The following is a 19,448-nucleotide window of genomic DNA, read 5'->3' as shown; positions in this document are numbered from 1 at the left end:
TTCCCTGCAGTTTTTTTATTTTCAATTTTCTATACATATTAATATCAACTGCTGGCTATAAGAAATAAGAATCCTAAAGCAATACATAACCGGCCCTCTTTTTCATTTTTGCAATTTCATATATTTGAGTTTTATGTAATTTCTTTGAATTTTAAACGATTTTACCAATTTGAAAATTTTATATTTTCTATACAAGTAAAATTTTATATTCTTTGTTAAAAAGAAAAATTAAGAAAAATATTTTTACAATGTTCAATTCTGTAGATAAACAGTATGTATATACCTACCTAAATCTTAATTTACATAAATATACCATTTGTTGTATAATACATTTATATTATAAGCCAATATTTTTTAAATACTTGAGTAAAACAAATTTTAAATAGCAAAGTTAATTCACAATTAATGAATAATCCTGTTTACAAAAATACTTCCTCCAAAGAATTTGTTTAATTTGTGAACGGACATTTAGAAAATCTATCAAACATCAAATAAAAACTTGAGTATTCTTGTCTAATTTACTATTATACATTATTAGATATACGATATATCTACGATGTATATGTTTATGTTTACACATAAACGATTAGTAAGTAAGTTTTCTCAAAATTGCATTATATATTTATAAATTTTTCCAATTTATATTATTTTAAATGTATTTGTACATATTTATACTGAAAATATTACAAATAGACTGCAAATGTGTTTATGCAATTATGAGAAACTTAAAGTTGTAAAAATGCATAAAATAATTTGTAAATATTATGTAGAAGTATGTAAAAATACAATATCGATCTTTTATTGATCGATGTTTAGAAAGATCGATGTAAACATTGTGCGAAATATAAATATTATATGGTTTGTTTGAAATTTCGAAGGATTCATGTAAGCGCTGCGTGGAAGATGAATTACAAATACGTATTTGCAGATGTATACACTTTTTTTTTGTATGGATCGTTTGATCTTTCGTACCAGCTTGTGCCACTGGCTCGTGCGACCACCCGCCCTGCCATTTTAGAAATTGAATATCGAGACAAAGGCTTGAGATGACATTCAGTTATCTCATTTCGTGTCGATAACATGGGTCGCGTTGCGTCAAATTTCTAACGTATTCTAATCTATTGGCGCGTGCTTTCGGTGGCGTCGTTTCTACCTTACTTTTTTACTATCGTTTATATTTCGTCATTAATATCGTTTAACTAATACACGTCTATTTAACGATTCTTCGAACATTAAGGCAATGAAATTAGATGGTTTTAAGAAACTTTTTGTCTTAATGTCTCTTCAGTTGTCTATTTATCAAATGATATTGCTACCAGTAGTTTCTATCGTAAGCTTTTGTAACAAGATTTCAGTTCAATTGTATTTTCATTTGATTATTTTATACATTTGTTTTAATTTATCGATCGATAGCAGGGATAATATTAGAAGTAACAGGAATATTAATACATGGACGTAACGACAATTAATGATTAATCTGACGAATTTTCCTGGAAATTTGGTAAGGTTTAATTTATTTTAACTAAGAAAGTGGTGTATGGACGATTCTATTGTCTTTTTATTCCAACGGGAGTATTTATAATATGTTTTATAATAGATAATTTCTTAATTATTTGGAATACTAAGGTGAAAGTAACGGCGATTAAATAAATCATTGTTCTATTTCGAATGTATGAAATCATTCTCTTATTTCAAACGCATTTTTAACGAATTATCTCATCGTTTCAATGTAATCCAGGATATAGAATTCTTGATAATTTAACGATAGCTTCGTGTAGACAGAGTTTAAAACATAGAAATCTTAATGACAATAGCTTTAACTTATTTCGATAGATATCGTTCATATATCAAATTCAAATTAGTTTGCAATATTATGTGAAGTTGCTACAGTTAACGTTATATGCTTGCAAATTCGTAGCTTATATTTTTTTCATAGAGGTGGCGCACTAGTAGGCTCAAATGCTTCAAAGTAACCCGCGTTTGTCCAGTGTTCTCTAGAGAATATTTAGTTGTGAATTTTTGAATTCTTGCAAATATTTTCGAATATTTACAATACACGATCATAGTGTGTTAGTGGAGTGTATATTTCATACTCTGATAACGAATATTCACAGTATAATTCTCGCAAATAATTGCATTGCATTTACGGCATTCGAAAGCATTTGTTCGATATCGAGAAATATCCTATAACTCTCAACTAATATTTTTCACACTTATTCCAATTTCTTGATAACAATCTTTTAATTGTAGAAGAACAACAGTATGTTCCAAATAAATGTTCGATAGGGGAAAAAAAGAAAAATACCGAAACGATATTTCGCTTCTTTTACACACTACCCCCCTCTTCTTCTAAAATATAGCCAGCACGCCATTACACAACTTTATTTTTGGAGGATATTTGCGATCGCGCGCAATGCGGTTTGTAGAATCAGTGTTTGTTACGCAAAAGATTTGTTCAATATTTTCAAATCCCGATAGTTTTGATTAAATTCAATCAAATAATCACGTAACGTAGTCTTTTATTTTTCTTTTATTATATATGTGTTCTTTTTGAACACTGGTTTTCGTATAAGAGTCAGTGCATTTCTCAAGAGGATGGGGCCTTTCCAGGAGCTCAAGACCGTAAGTATTTTTACATATAGTATTTCAATTTGTTCAATTTTCTATATTTTATTCGAATTATTGTTAATTAGAAAATAAAAACGATCGGTAATTTAAAAAGCTATAAATGTTCCAAAAGTTCCGAGTTCGTTATTACTCACTAGCGATGTTAACTGTATTTTATGTTTTGTTACAGATACGGTTTCGACTTGTTCATCTTTGGGACCAATCTAACGGTGGCACAAAAACCAAGAACGTAAGTATCTTCATATATCGTACTTCGATTATGTCTATTCTGCATATTTTGCTTTGACTATACTATCGATTAAGAAGTAGAATTTGATTGAAAATTTTGAAGGTTAGGGTCTTCTCAGGTTGTTCTTTCATTAAGATAAAAAGAGTGTTAATGTTTCAACGTGGAATTATAAAACAAATGTCTAACATATTTTAGAAATCATTAAATTCTTAATATGTAGATTCGAAACTTTTATATTAGAGGTTTAGTTTATATATTTATTCGATACTTATTAGAACTTCAATCTTTGTTATTAGTAAAATTACGAATTTAATAAACTTCCATTTTTCATTATCTTCAACTTTTCAAATAATCAGCAACTATTCATCGTGTTTTGTTTTGTAACAGGCTTTTCAGAACCTCTATTTCCACCGTTGGATTTTCAACGGTTCCTGTCTGATGTTAGTCTTTCTGATGATATTCACTGGGGTAGCGTAGCATCCATGGTAACGTCCTCTGGTTCTCCGCTTCGAACGGTGAGTCGCATGCATTTCTGTTCCTCCGGTCACTCAATCATGTCGTAGGATGAAAGGTCCGAATCAGCACGGGCGACTGGTTGTATTACGTAGAAATTTTTACGAGTGTAGTGATCGCGGGTATTTTTTATACCCGTGAGTAGTAATATTCCTTTTTCAAATATATTAGTTTAGGATAGGTCTTTGAAAATAAATTCATGGTACTTGTAAAATGTATATTAGTATCGAGTGAGAATACTTGCAAAAGGCAAATATTTACACGAATATATCTGTATGACACAAGTATAGTCGATCTTAAGCAGTGAATTTTAATATAAACAAGAGATATCGAAATGATCTCGTTTGAGTATTTTGTAGTGAAGATGTCGGATACCCTCCGATTTCGTTGCTATGAAAGTTGCAATTGTCGCTCAATGGTAATGACGATACAGGCAATACACGATACAATAAATAATGTTGAATTTAATTTTCTCTTTCGTGACAATATTAAGTCACATTCGTTTATTGGCTTCAGATAGGGTTTAAAATATGAGTTAAAATTCATATTTTTTTTTTTTCGTACAAAAATGCGCAAAGTTTTATATGCAAGAAGAAACTTCGTGGCAGGCAGATTTTTGACTCGAGGCAATAATTTTGAAGGCTGCTTCTGTATTTTCGAAAAAGTGCTTTGACGAAGAGATCGCCTGAGATTATTTCTATCCTAGTAATACATTTCGATTTAACCATTTAAACATCGAGTTTTAGTCCTTCAATTACTGCTACTTTTTTTGTAATATTAAAATTTCAGTGATTTATTAAATTAATAAAGTAGAGTTATTATAATCTGAGACTAAGTAATAAAATATAAAACCGGAGAACGTTAGTCCGTTAAATACAAATTAGATAAACTAATCATGTTTTTAGATCAGGATTTTCGGTTTTAACTCTTTCCGTGCCTATTGTCAGGATCTCGCTCACGTGCCCAGATGCTACTTGAATGGGAGAAAGACATTGGGCACGATGACCATAATTAATGCAAAAATTTCTCAGCGACTGACGATGTGTTACTGTATCGTGCACGAGACATATATTAATTCAATGTATGTATGAATAAAATCAGAATTTGCGTCAATATCACGTACACGACTAAGTATAACCACGGTGTTAACATTTCTGTCAATTACAATCATAATTCCAAGTCTACTTACATTTATTCTAACGAGATAATTTCTTTAGACATGTTTTATCACGTTTTGCGCAATGGTCACTAGCCTTCGTCAGTCGATTTCGGGAAAATGGTACGTACCCTAGAGTGTGCATACTGCTTGTTAAGCTCGGGTGTCGGAGGCGTCCCGGGACGTCCTCTCGAGTGTAGGATCTTTGCGCCCGAACGTTTGTGTTGGACAGTGGAACAGTGGAGCGAATGTGTTGGTGTGCCTGTTTTGCCATTTTTTAAATATAGGGCTATGTAGGATAGGTAGTATACATTCTGGCGTGTCTGTTAATTATAAATAAGTAGGGCTGGGCAGGTTGGCACAGTCTCTGGTCGAGTAGGCGCGCTTTCGTGTGATCAACCTGTTTCTGGAAATCTAATTTGAAAAATCGACTGTGAAACTGGTAGAGCATGAGTAGAGCATGCTCTCGTCTCTGGTTTTGTCTATTGATTTTTCGAATTTCGCGGACGCGGAAGCGAATAGGCTCCAAGCGGACGTTTATTGCTCGAGCTCGCACATGCTCAACAACAACGACAAATGATCGTTGGTCAGTCCATGTACGCTTGAATCAGCTTCCGCGGTTTACATTTTTAGTTTACCTTTATAAGTTTTTTTTTTGTTTGCGATTATAAAGACTCGAGCTTTGATTTAAGTTTCAGCGGGCATTGCGCCCGAAGAAAAAAGAGACTATAAGCCGAAGAGTCCCGGCAAAATGTCATAGAAGAGGGCAACCACCAATGACTCCCCATCCTCTGTATCACCCAGAGTATGAAAAGTCATTCTTGTTACTACTTTGTCACTATGCTCGCTTTTAGTATTTGCAGTAGTAGTAGTAGTAGTTTTTTTGGCCGATGTGTATATTGTCTCATCATCCCACTAGGCAAATCGCGGTTTTTTTATTAATGTCGCGAGAGGATGACTACGGTTTGAATTAGAGTTGCGATAAAATGATAATCGTGTTTGCCTTAGAATTGCGAATTATGATATCGCGATTATCTTTTGCAATTTTTATAATGAATTTTTAGAACTTCTTAGAGAATTATATGTATCAGAATTTATCCAGCTTTATATTGTTTAAAATTAGATTGTAAAAATTTTAGTTCTTAATTAATTATATAGTATTATAAGTTGGCATATCAGAATATCTGAAGTAGCTTTTTTATATAATAAATAGTAATTTCCATTGAATTCAGTTTAAGAGTTAGCATTGGGATAATGAGTGATCGCGTTTTGTGAAGTAGAGTTGCATTTACAAAATGCCCAAAATCCTCCGACTGTATTTGTCGGACACTGTTCCTGGGTCGCTAGATATAGCTAGAAGAGCTGTATAAATGTGATCGTTCATCAGCAATCTTTTAAATGGCTGCACTGGGATCTCTCGCCATTAGTGTTGCGTACTGATTCAATACGAGTGTGTAGATTAATATTTGTTAGCGTTACGTATCAAATATCGGGAGTTTTCAGACATTTTTCTATTTTTTTTTCTATTTTTTTCTCTTTTTGGAAATGATAGATTAATTGATACTGCAGATATAATGGAGCACTCTTCGCGCTTGATTTTGAGAATTTTCTGTTTCACAGATATTAGTAATAAATTAGCGTTGTGAAACAAGAAGAATATCACGTTTCACTCACTTTGTTGATCGGATTTATTAGGTCATCCCATAAGTTCGTTCTGTTTTTCGAGCGGTTATATATGTTCAGATTGTTTACATACCTTTCAGTTTCATGAAAAAATGTAATCCCCCTCTCGTTGTACAACTTCTTCCCATTTTTCAAGTGCATTGGTCCCTTATCGCCGTATGTTTATAAATCGACACATGAAATATATACACAAAAGTCAGCACGAACTTATGGGATGACCTAATATATAGAATGGAAGACGATTAAATTTCAGTAGCCCTTCTGGCTACTGCATTGTTTCTTTTCCAGCGCCCCTTATTAGTGCGTTTGTTATTGAAAATACTGCTATAAGATATATTATTTTGTTAGTGTTAAGGTTAGCATGACTACTAAAATACGGAACTTTATTACAAATGTAATACATATATATATAAAATATCAGTGACAAAGTATTATAGTGAAATATCTTAATATTTTCTTTAAGAAAGGAAATGAGAAGGAAAACGGATGTGAAAGGGCAAAGATATAAGAGTGATATGAAATCCTTCCTTTCGTCTCGTTTCGCTTCGTGCACACCGGGGAATATACGCAATAATAAACATCGCGAAATGAGTTGACAGTAGAATCCTTCGACAGCACTGCTGCGCTTTAAAAGGCCACGAATGTTGAATAATGGTGAATAGGATATTTGTTCAAACGATTCCAAAGAGGAAGTGTCGTGATTTTGATGTGGTTATATCGCAGGAGAGTAGAAATTTCGAATGCGAAACGAAATAGAGATCGATTCGGCGTTTTGAGATCTGACATTTAGGAAGGAATGACATGTTGAGGCTGTTGGAGAAGGTTGAAAAATGTTCAGAAGTTTTGGGGAAATTCTACTAGCGAATTTTTCAATTTTTCCTGGAACGTAAGACGTGGAATATTTTGAAATATTTGATATTTCGTATCTGAAAAAAAATGACGTGTTAGGAAGAGTTGATAAATTTTTGAGAAATTATTTTACGTTTCTTTAAATATTTTAGATTAAGGGGAAGACATAGTATTTATCGGAGAGAGTTGAGATTTTTACATTTAGACAAGAATAAAATTTGTCGAGTCCTAGGGGAATAAAGAGTTTGTTTGTGTGAAATTTTACAAAAGATAACTTTAAAAATAAATTGTACTGCCATGTTAAAAAGAAAGAAGAAGGACGCAGTGAAACTGAAGATGATCCAGGAAGGTTTTAAGTTTCGAATACAATAAGATGTAAATTCATGGAACAGATGTATGCATTAAATAACTACGAAATTTGTATATATAATAGAATGGAATTTGTATATCGAACTTCGTATTTAAGAAAGTGAAAATTTTAAAGAATTGTATCGAAAAATGTTGGGTTGAAGCTTAAATAATGTTTAACAGCCTATATTATTAATTTAATCTGCTTAGGGAATTCTATAGAAAAGAGAACGATATTTGCGAAAGTATATTACGCATTATTAAGAACAGAAAAATGGAACGATATAAAATAAGGGTAAATTTAGCGAAATGAATATGTTGCGTACAAATTTTATTAAAATTATTTCAGGGCTTAGAACGATCAAAGATTAACACGGACGAGTAATTCAGCTTGGATAGATTTTATTGAATTTTTCAGAGAACAAGTGTCTTTTGACCGCGGTAAATTGGAACAAGAGGATTAAGTCGGCAAAACTGCGCTCGATCATCGAAAACAACGTTGCCTGAAATCAGCTCACCTGCGAATTTTAATATATTATATAATTCACTGATCTGTCAGTACGTTACGATATCTTGTGGAAAGAAAGTTTTTCATATACATTTTCGTCCGAATTCACAATAACGAGCCGAGAAGTTACGAAATTAAAACAATTGGAATATTATATATGTTGCATATATTTTAATATGCAAACTCATAAAAACTGAACAACACGATTTACGCAACACTAAAGTCTAACAAAATGGGGAAAAATAGCGAAGTTTCAGATAATTTGTTGTTGATAATTTTACTAGTTTAACGAATTTATATCTATGCAAAAGATATAAGTAATATCAAGGTTGGCGCGATAAGAACAAGGAAGTAAAATAATACGTAAAAGTTGTGTGAACGTAGTATAATTAAAAAATATAAATAAAACGACTTATATATTATTTTATCCGGATAAAAAATCGTATCAAAATGATAAATATATGTATAATGTAAATTATCTGAACAAAAAATGCAGCGTTGGTCTCTAATGGCTTAACATATTTCTCAACAACATTAATAATTTAATATTAATCTTTTTCCTCGTATTCGAATCTCCTGGAAAGCCTACGAGAAACTTGGTTCGACTTACGAGCGAAGCTGAGTCTTAGACTGATTCAGGCAACAGTTCTTCCCCCTCGAACCTGCTTAATTTAAAACAGAAGTTGCTCGAGGAGGCAACGAGAACGAAGAAGGGAGGACAGATGACGGAGAAGGAAGAAGGAAGAAGAAAGAAAAAGAAGAAGAAGAAGAAGAAGAAAAAGAAGAAGCAGTTTCGGAGCTACGAAACAAGCTGCAATTAAACGAGGATCCAGAAAGAGCTTATCAATTTCCAAAGGTGGCTTTAAATTGGCCCCAAAGCTCTGGTGAAACTTGTTCCATCGACGCGACGTCTTAATTTAATATTTACACCGCGTCGTCCCATGTCGAAAGCTTCTCAGCAGCGTGGAATTTTCATTTTAACTAGGACACGAATCGTGTAATCGAAGTAACGAATCATTATACCAGCGTTCTTTTTTACGAAACTGGGATCTCAGGATACTCGAGAGTTTCGCCAGTAGTGTGCATAAATTAAATCTAAGTTAACTGTTTCACTTTTATTCCTTCTTCTTCCTTAAGAAGACTTTAGTTTCGGAATGGTGTAATTTTATTCTTGAAAAATCTAATTTATTCATACTTTGATATATTTATCGTTGAAAGATATGACTACTCCAGTTTCAGATGATGCATTTCTTTTGTTAGAAATTTTAATTTTCCAACTGTTTGATCGTTCTATTTTAGAATTTCATAGAATAACATTTTATAATGGGATATTAGCTAAAAAAATTATATTATTCCCACAATAAAATATAAAATGAAAAGAATTTTTTTTATAAAGCTTGTACTATTTGTATTTCGCAACCCATATACTCCTATCGTTTTTTTTATCAAACTAAATCTATTTTATATTGTTCGATTTTTGTTAAACGAAGAACGATTCTATCTTTATCACAATCTGATAAAAAACACAGATACTTGGCTTACATTGCTTTCTCTATCAACGATCTATCAACGATGAATTAAAACGGAACGAGACAGCCTAGCTTGAAATAGCCAATACATATTTAACCTGTCATAAGCGAAAATTATTCCACACACGTCAGATCTCCATTGGGAAAAGAATAATTCTATTTTGATAATCCGAGCTACCTGACCAGAAACAGTCTTATTCTACTTATAACGTCGCGCCGATTAAATATAAACCTAACGAATAATCTATTATATTACATACTTGAATCTTTCTCGATTTTTGAAATACCACAAGTATAAAAAGAAATATTTATTCTAAACGATGATTACTAATTCAATTATTTCGGATTTATTTCAAATAGATACAACTCGATCGAGAATCGAACGACTACGTTTCAAGCGACTCGAAAGACAATTACCGCGAAGAAAAATAGTTCTCTAATAGTGTGTAGTGAAGTTAATTACGAATTAACAGAGAGAGCGAGAGAACGACGCAACACGACGATTTCCTACGGACAGCCGTCGATATTTGCAATCAGCATGCTACATGCTGAGCATTAATTATCATACTCGTTAATTACAGGCACAGTCATAATCGTTGCTCCCATTAAACGGTATCGTCAATTAGCAGGCTGCAGCAATACATACCTCGAACGTTTCTGTTTGCCTGGTCGCAATCGTTTGTTCGCGTCGTTTCTTGAAGGGAGTGTGACGCGAACGAGATGCAAATAGCAGTATAGAGGGTAAGAAGCCAGGTAGCTCGTTATATCGCGTCTTTGAGCCGTGCGTCGAGGCTATACTCATTGATATCGGCCTGTTAGCACGTTCAAATTATACGTAAATCCATTTGAATCGAACAACTATTGTTTTAATGGGATCTTATTAATTCATCGAGTATAAATCTTGCTAATTTTGCGTAAGTAATAAAAACACGAAAGGGGTTGGCATGTTTCTTCGAATGGAAGAATGATCGTTCTGCAGAAATCTTAATGGAATTCTGAAGCAGGGATTGTAGATATTTCTCTTAGTTTTATAATAAATAATTAGTGAAAAAAAAGAATCGCTGAAAAGAATGCTGAAAAGAAAGAATCGCTACTGTGAATAGTTCTATTGCAGCAACTAAATAGACAAAAGTGAAAAGACTGATTTTAGGACGGTTCTGTAAGAAACGTACAAATATAAGGAATGCCTATAAACATTTACACGTGACACGGAAAACAATTCTGGAACAGTGTATTTAGCATATAGATGTTGTTTATTTTTTTAATAATTGATTTATATTGGAAAAGTATAAGAAATATTTGCAAATAAAACGTTTCTTTCGAAACTTGCTAATTATATCTAAAATATTTCACGTGTACGATCAAATTATTACTACTTACTAACGTACAAAATATACAAATAATATTCCAGTACATGAAATATTTTATACATACATATGTATGTGTATCTATAATGAAATTATACTCGGCTTATGGAAATTTACGATAATTTTATCTTTAAGAAATTTGTATTCTCGTTGAATTATGTATCTGGTTATTTCCTCGTGTCTATATATATCCTATCTGAAAAAATTGTATCGATTAAAACATTTTAAATCCCATCAACTATTTACAGCAACTCTTGTTCCGTTTAACGTTGTAGTAGCCAAAACAGTATCTTACATTTATTATTCAATTAACTTTGTTCTCTTTTTGCCCTTTTCTCTTTTTAATACCTTTTTTACTGCATTTCATCCGGTTTCCTTTTATTTCTCAACTGTTTCCTCTCTTCCGTTGTTTTTACGTGGTAATATTGTGCTAAGATTTCTTGTTGTTTCGCTGTTATTACTAGTCGCTCTACTGGTAATAATAGCCAAACATCAGGAGGATATGATTACCAGTAGCGTCTGTTAATAATAGCGAAACACCAGGCCCATGTTTAACAAATTCAACATTTATCGCGAATGTTACTCCATTCCGCCTTGCACAGCAACAGTTGCTTGGATTTTTACGAGCGAGCGACGTAAATAAGTAAACCGACCGGCCGGATAGCTTTTCCGCGTGAAACGAGCTTCCACAACGGTTGATCGAGAAATCCTTTTACCGATAAAACCATTGACTCACGTCGATAATAAATTGCAAAGTAATGATTTCGCTTGGCGATGGAAATGAGCGAGTATTTATTTATGATTAATAGCATTCGTGTTTCAAATTTTCAAATGGTGAAGCTTATAATTAGAATGCAGGACAAAATGAGTTGTAAACAATTAAAATATGCAGCGCAGCAGATTAAGAGGTATCCTTTTTATATTCTGTACTAATTTCACGATCGCTTTACGATTATTTGTGTGGTTGTTTATTATCTATATTTCATAATGTATCGGTACGTTTCGTACGGAGAAAAGACAGATTCGTATTGTGATGCGAATGGTGTAACAATGACACGACTGTGTCGAAGTTTGGTAAATTTCAATAATATAATAATAATAACGACAATACAACGAAACAAACGATAACTATAAATAATATAAGATATAAGAGTACGATAATATAAAAATAATATTCTAATTTCTTGCGGGAATTCATCTACCTACCTACTTGGAGACATACTCCGATGTATATACATAAGTGCGCGTGTATATCATAGTTCGATAAATGTGCGGAGAAGCACCGCGGGTAGACGCACGGCTAACATAGCTGTATACCTTCAAGCAGAGTTACGTCCATTCTATTTTGCTAGCAAGCCGATTCGTCTGTCATTTTTCAGCATAAACACCGAGCTACCTTTTGTTTTAAACCGTTGACGGCACAAACAATACTTTAGGATAAGTTAGCGAAGATGAAGGTTAAATATCGTCTAATCAAGGTATAAATGCGAAGTTTCCTCGGGTAAAGAATAAGAACAAATGGGAGAGAGAGAGACTCGTGGGATTTTCAACAAAGAATCGGAAGGTCGTACGCGTGACTGGAGACCGAAAGACTTGCGAGGCTCGAGGTCATCTTTTAATCTTAATCTAGCCGTCAAGCAAAGTAGGTAAAGGTAGATATATAAGTTAGCGAGTTCTCCGATGCTTGGGGTGGCGGCGGCAGTGCCGAAAGATTTCGCGTGAAATCCACTTTCTTTCCTTTTTTTCTTCTTTCTTCTTTCTCGCTCTTCGATTCTTTCCCTTCGTCCTTTTTCTTCTTATTCACACGATCCTCTGTTTCTGGAGGGAACGGTGCGAGCGATTAAGATAGAGTCGCGTCACATCGCAGAGGATAAAGTTGTTCCGGTAGGCGAGAAATTTGAAATTGATGACGGGATTAACGGAAACTTGTTCGCTCGGTGTTCTCCAAGTATGTATTACGACAAGTTTAAGCAGGGTTTAAGGATTTCAAGCGTCGATCGTTTACCCTGTTAACCGAGCTAGACGAATTAACTTGTCATTCTGATTACCCACCTCTTTGATAGATCGATTTCTTTGCTTAAACATGGAATTTATAGGTTTTTAAATACATCCTATTATTTCCGTTAAAAATAAATTATATCATATGCATATACGTATGTTTATGTATATTTGCAAGCAAAGTGGAATTATCTGCCTTGGTTAACTTCCAACTTTATAGAAATTTCCGGTTAATAAATAACATAAATGGATTTTCACGGTTCAAAGCTCTTAAATGTCTTCTGACAGTAGAATTTTCTAAAAGCCTGGTTTGAGCATTTAAAGCTTCCGATATGTGTAAAGAAAACGTTAGTGGTTGGAAATGTGTCAGAAGATCGTTTAGAATCGTTAATATCACGGCACTGGTTAAAAGACACTTTGCCCGCGACGCGACGCAGAAAAATTGTCTCTGTCTAATTGACACGTTCAGCAACTGCCTGCACCTTCGATTTGGGCAAATATTTTTCCAGCTGTAAGTAGCCGTCCGAAACGCGTCTCGCATCCAGTACGAGCAATCTAGCTCCATCGTGGAGAAACATTTCCTTCTCGGAGTGATCTCGTCTGATTCATATTCCATCTTATTTACGTTTCCGTTTTATTTACTGCCAAGATCCGTTCCCTCGGTATACACATTACGCGGCAAATATTTTCCATTCCAGGGAAAATTCTACGGGGATTGCCCAGGTAAACGATGTCGGCGAAAGGAATGCTACGAACACGTTCAGGCATCGTTCAATTTTTTAATTTCCAATACAGATTCGATATGCCAACGCAATCAACTATTTGGTAGATTCAGAATTTTTAAGTACATGCTTTGAAATTTTGTGTTCGGAACAGCTTGAAATTTGGAAAACTCCAATCGAAAAGTAATATTAGTGCCAAACTGCTACTAAATTTGAGACATTCGACGTTTCTAAGCACCGACTATTGCTAACAAACGTGAGTATATCGAACAGTAAATATGGAATATGAATATTTTCGTCAGGATCTATTACCGCGTCGGCACGCCCATAGATTTGATTATTAGTTTCGATTGAATCGAATTATAGATTGAGCTTTTAATATAGAATTTAGTGTCTGATATTCTAGTTGTATATCGAATGTATATTGAAATTCTCAAGATTTCAGTTATAAAGTGAAAATACTAAAAATGAATATGATACACGACTAATACTAGATATATTCTCACATTAAAACATCGTGACACGAAGAAACTTCAAATATTCAAAATTTTTGACATTCAAAATTCCCTGTAATTTCATTAAAAACACTTCAGCATTCGAATTCGAAATCGCAAAGAAAGCTCGAGTACCCGAAATTTTTACCACTACAAATTTCCAATACTTGCATACCCTCTGAAACGCCCTAAACCTAAAGTCAAAAACCCTTTTAATAATGCTCGATGTTGGAAATTGTAATCAAGAAAAAAAAAGAAAAAAGAAAAGAAAAGACAAAAACCAACCACAAAATGTTATTTCTTTTAAGATATTTAGGATAACTGGAGGATAATATCCAGTGATAACTTACTGAATTCGTCTCGACACAGCGATAAAAGATACAGCTTTGCTTTTAAAAGATATAGATGATCTTGAAATCTCCTCTATGGCTTCACGCACACAAAAAATGTTCGTATCCATCTCTATCACTGTGCAAAATTCGTATATGTATAACATTTTTCAACAACGGTTTTTTTTATTATTGCAAGTAACGGAAATATCCGAAATGGACACAGTAATACTTCAGCCTATACATAGGATACATATTTGGCGTGTGTCGAGGATACAGTCAGATAAAGAAAGTGCTGATACAACCGGCAGATATCATTATGCTGTGGCACTAGGTTAAGGGTTATTTTCGAAGATCTGATCCAGATCGCGATTATTCCTGATTCATCCGTCCAAGACGAATCAACACCGCTAATCACGTGTTCGATCGAACAGCTAATTATATTTAATCGGTAAAACAACTCTCTATACGTATAAATACCGTGTATGATTCAGTTTTTTAACACATACATAAAACTATGAACTTGCATAAATATTCGCGATCTACTTGTCATTTTCTTCCCCAGTGGTCTGTGAATAGCAATGGCGTCAAATTTTGTTCTCTTCCAACACGATCCATCATTCAGTTGGACGTTCCCACTAGGTAAAAGGGACCATTATTTCTGGTAAACGTTATAAGAACCAAATCGACAAGTAGTTTTATCATTAAGCCAGTGATAATCGGAGGAGGAGGCGCGTCGATAATTCGAATGTTGATTGGCAGCCCGGGAATGGCCGAAATGACGCATTAGCGAAATTAATTTTTAGCCACGGTGCAATTATCGTTTGCCCATTAACGAATCGTTTAAAAATTCAAGCTCGATTTTACAAATGGCCCGATATGTAGATAGGAACACTGGCAATTCGGTCATTTGCCAGATAACCTAATTATTTGCTACCGCTTGCGCAAATGTGCATCGTAATTAACTGAAATCGTTAAATGTTCCTTAATCGAACATCGTTCCACGTATCTACGTGGAACATCAAATACGGTATCAAATTCTAATTAACATGTCATCTTCTTCGTAAAGGATTGCTTTTTCTTATCTATTTGAAACAGCGATCTGGAAATGAAATATAATACATCGTTTTAATGCTAAATTCTGCCAGTACCCAACCAAAAAGAGGAAAATAATAAAAAACAAGACAAGCGAAAAGACGCGGAAGGGAAAGCTGCTTGAGCAACCGGTATCGGTCGACATAAGAGAGAAAACATTTACAGAATGAATAATTGAAGGAGAAAACGTGACAGCGAAGTAAGCATCGTCGCGTTCGACTACTAATCGCTGGCTTTAATTATACACTATCTACAGTGTCGAAATTGCGTGTACGATCAACGACAATCCTTCCATGATAGCTGTTCGGACAGAAACAAAGTAATAATAACGTGTATACCTTCGATCAGTGTGGACACTGATGATCGCGAATCACCCGTCCTTTTCCCCCTTTTCCTCTTTCCCCCTTTTCGTTCTTAAATTATGTTTGTACAATTATTCTCGATAAAGGGGCTTAGGTCAATTCTACGAATAAAATTGAAGAATTCTGCGATTCTCGCTAACGATTGTTCATTTTTCCGAGAAACCATTGGGAAACTGTCAAGAATGAAAGCTATGGACGCTCGATAAACTTCTTTTTTTATTATTGTTTCTCTATATTCCTTTTCCCCTGAATCGATTGGAATTTCTTCGATTTTGAAACAACGATTCGGTTTAAAATTTGCGATCAATTGCATGGCATCCTTTGATGTTTTATTTTTTGTTTCATTATTAGAATTTTTTGCTTAATGATTAGCGAATATGAAGATTTGAAGCAGTATTCGTGGGAATGATTGATCCCAGGGTTGACTTTTAAAGGATTTAGGAGATTTCTAATGAAATAAAACGGATCAAATCGCTCTGCAACTAATAAATTTCATATTAATCCCACTAAATCTAATAATAACTCGAAGCAACAAGTTACCACAATTTAATCATAGGGATATATAAACTGATAAAAAGAAAAAAGAAAAGAAAAAAAGGAGAAAAAAGCAGGAAAAATTAAATTTTCATTTTTGAGTCGATACGAATGGAGAGTACCAGCGTGCGTTGTGAAAAACTGGACCGTGTCCATCAGGACACGGCCTGATGGATGATAACGGAGGCGCTGACACGAAAGGTCGCCATAGCGCCGGAAGCGAGCTCTAGAGCTGCACCTTTACGGTGAATAGAGATAAGGAAATTTCGCAAATCTACGACACACTATAGCGAGGGAACGGGGAAACGCTGTCAATTGCGATTCGTTAATTAAAATGCAACGCTTTTTCGATGGACATTTCCTCGGTGAATCTAACAATAAGAGTAAAATCAACTGTAGCTACGCTCGCGCAGGTGCTAATTAATCTCGTAATGTCGACGCAAGGAAAGATACATGGATGTCTGTGTAATTGCGTGAATTTAATAGTTACCTCTATGTAGGTTCGATGGAAAGCAATGATTGAAGTTTCAGGCGCTATGAAATTTTTGGACCATTTGAAACAATTGTAATTTATACTATTATAAAATGACAATTTGTCCTAATTGGACACTGTGATATATTGTACATAGGAATATACGAATTCGGTAAATATATCGTACATATGTACATGGAATAATTCTCAAGTTCTAGAGTTAGAATTGGTTAGAAGATGTAAAAGTTTATCTAATTTAACTTTTTCATACAACAGTTTCTTCGCGTCTGTTCAATTATGTTCGTATTTGTGTTCCGCAACTGGCTTGTTCTACAAAATCAGTGTCGATTAGAGAAATTTTGAGAATAGGTAGCGTGGAAATGATAAAATAGAAATGACAATATTCTGAATACTTGAGAACGAGAAATTAAATTAAATCTTGTTTTCCTACTTGTGGCTTTAACTAACTCGTTCTTTCAAAATGTAAAAAAATGTTTAAACCATTGTGTACGTACATCATACTTGTCAACTCATCGATGAAAGAAAGACTTACAACGTTTAAGCTGACAATCCGTTCAAGGTTAACCATCGAATCTCTGTAATGCAGTACACACATTTATTACTATCCTCGAAACATAAGAGTAGGGAGTGTAAGTGTGATAATCCGATTCAATTTCACCTGTCGAATCTATTTTATTTATTACTATTCTCGATGGAAGAAAATAACAAAAATAACAATTGGACCAAAATTTTAAACATTTTAACTTAAAATCCATCTTATCGATGCTAACAGCGAACTACTAAATATCTGGCTACCAAGGAAGAACTTGTATAAACGAAATTTCATAGCAAAATATTTTCAGAGAAGAAAGAGAACATTATTCTATATTTGTACGTTCTTCGGAAACCACGTTCTTCATTACTTTTAAAATCCACTGATTTCAAGATGAAAGCAACGATACGCCTGAAATCTTGTAGTAAATATTCAACCATTAAAGGAAAGAAATGTTGCATAAATTAACCTTCGTAAAATGATACCAATGGACATGCGCTAAACTATTTTCAAGGTGACAGAGAGAAACACAATGAATACATAATTTTACCTGTCTATGTCCTTTTGCAAACGACCTCGTTTTCAAAATGAAATCAACAAATTGCCACTAAATTCCGTTTAAAAAAGGAAAAGAATACAATTGCTCTTTATCGTACCCTCGTTAGCCATAAAATCCATCTGTTTTAATTAAAGTAAAAGTGAACCGAAGCCAACATTGATGCACGATTCACAGTCTTATGACCCGTTTAATAAAGATTTGATAAATAACTCGTTCGATCAGTCTGAAACATCGATGTCCCTTCGTATAAAATAATTGTAATTATACAAAACAGTTGGTTACATATACCGAGCAGTACAGAGCAACGGTAAGCGAATATAGTAAAAGATGCCGCGCTTGTGTAACTTTTTTGAAGTAAACGTACGGATAGAATGGCCGGCCACTGCGATAACGTTCATCTGTATTTCCTTTTCTTACCGCCAAATTCATTTGCCATTTTCATGGAATTGCACGTGTTCTTCTTCTATTCCTGTATAAAGATATTTCAGCAAAAGAAAAACAAAGAAAAAGAAGAGAAAACAAATGGGAATCGATTGGCTGCAAGTCGATTTTTCATGGAATCCGCGATAGTTTGGCGCGCGATTGGTTGACAGAGCGGTCGAGGAGGCAGTCGCGATCGCGAGGATACCCAGAGTCCCTCGGGACTCCCGGGAGGGCCGAGAGAATCGTGCTAGACGCGTCGCGGGTGAGGATCGCACTGAGGATCCGGGCACACAGTGCCACTGCAGCCGCATGCGCGCTTCCCCATGCCAACGGAATTCATATCCTCTCTTCCTCTCTCCCTCTCACCCTCTCATTTCTATCGCCTTAGACCTACGACCGACCACTATATCCGTTCCGTTCCGTTCCGTTCTGTCCTTCCCTTCGTTCGCCCCGTTCAATTACCCATTTTGTCCCCTTATTCGAATTTGTTTCCGCATCTGCTTTTAGGTCGTGCACCGGTTTTTACATATTGTTAATTACCTAGCAGAACGATATACCTGTCCACAGAAAGAATTGTCAATTTTGAGATATTTCCAATGAACTCGGAGTACAATATTTTTTATATTTCTGTTATATCTGTTATGGTAAAAACGACAATGCGAATAATATAAAAGATTAATTAAGAGGAACGATGCTCGGCGTTTCATTTACGACGTTCTTTTAGGCTTAATGGATTTACGTTATAGAGTGTTTGAATGGAAATAAAATTCCACACCGCGAGTATAAAAATAAGGATGGTATTTTGGAAAATTTGACTAAATGAGGGAACTAGATTGAACAAGCTTGTTGCAGGTACTTCGTTCGAGTTTCACTTCGCTTCGTTACACGAAAACTTTCGAACTAACGTTGACAGTATCTTAAGAAGATTTACTAGGCGTAGAAAAGTTGAAAGTAATTACACTCGAATTTCTTACTACAGGTAGTTTGATTTTATTTCCTGCTCGTAAAATTTTTACGACTATACGTTTCCTCTAATAATATAATAAATGTGATTACCTTAAGAAATGTTAAGAGGATAGATCAATAGCAGCTGACGA

The 19,448-nt window shown here is 34.3% G+C and overlaps 1 protein-coding gene and 1 long non-coding RNA gene across 9 annotated transcripts in view; one reads left to right on the top strand and one right to left on the bottom strand.

The window, feature by feature from the left end:
• LOC100644660 (octopamine receptor Oamb) overlaps positions 1-19,448 on the bottom strand; it is a 116,385-nt gene that overhangs the window by 24,466 nt on the left and 72,471 nt on the right. The window contains exon 1 of one of the 8 annotated variants that reach the window (XM_048412921.1): positions 18,293-18,624. The exons of 6 other annotated variants lie outside the window; for them this stretch is intronic. The gene's annotated coding sequence lies outside the window, so the exon portion shown is untranslated. Of the gene's footprint in view, positions 1-18,292; positions 18,625-19,448 lie in introns of those variants that run through there. One more of the 8 variants, XM_012316933.3, reaches the window with a different exon arrangement.
• On the top strand, positions 970-6,025 carry LOC125386468. The gene is made up of 4 exons (XR_007226636.1): positions 970-2,622; positions 2,798-2,857; positions 3,245-3,372; positions 5,219-6,025. It is a non-coding gene; the product is annotated as an uncharacterized LOC125386468 (long non-coding RNA).

This window comes from Bombus terrestris, chromosome 15, assembly GCF_910591885.1.
Source record: "Bombus terrestris chromosome 15, iyBomTerr1.2, whole genome shotgun sequence".
NCBI lineage: Eukaryota > Metazoa > Arthropoda > Insecta > Hymenoptera > Apidae > Bombus > Bombus terrestris.
This window is presented reverse-complemented; position numbering and strand designations above follow the sequence as displayed.